Genomic DNA, 486 nt, shown 5'->3' with positions numbered 1-486 from the left:
CCACCTGATGTCTTCAGTGTGTCTGGAACTCCCATTGGGAGGGGACCAGGGGCGGGGAGGTGGGACTCCCAAGTTCAAATCCCCAGGGAGCCTTTTGCAGGGACTTTGTGTGAGTGGGATTCTGCTTCCCAATTGCCTCACGTTTCAAGGTTCCACCATGGCCCTTGACCTTGGATAGGACCAGATTGTCTCAGCAGAAGGTCCCATAGTAGTTACTACTAACTCTTGTCGGGACCAGATCACCTCTCCCAACTAGGGGGCTGGGGCAAAGGCTGGGCAGGACACTAGCTGCCAGTTGGGGAGGGCTTAGCCGGAGGTCCTTCCACCAGGGGCCCAGGACCCCCAAAAGGACCTCAGAACATCAATTACCTAGCTGTTGTCGCCCACTGGGTGGTTCCCCTGTCTGGCGCTGCAAGAGTGAATCTTCTTGTCCAGGTTCCCTGTGCTGCACCCCCAGAGAGGAAGCAGCAGAACCAACTGTGATAG

Source organism: Pipistrellus kuhlii, unplaced genomic scaffold, assembly GCF_014108245.1.
Source record: "Pipistrellus kuhlii isolate mPipKuh1 unplaced genomic scaffold, mPipKuh1.p scaffold_m20_p_100, whole genome shotgun sequence".
Lineage (NCBI taxonomy): Eukaryota > Metazoa > Chordata > Mammalia > Chiroptera > Vespertilionidae > Pipistrellus > Pipistrellus kuhlii.
This window is presented reverse-complemented; position numbering follows the sequence as displayed.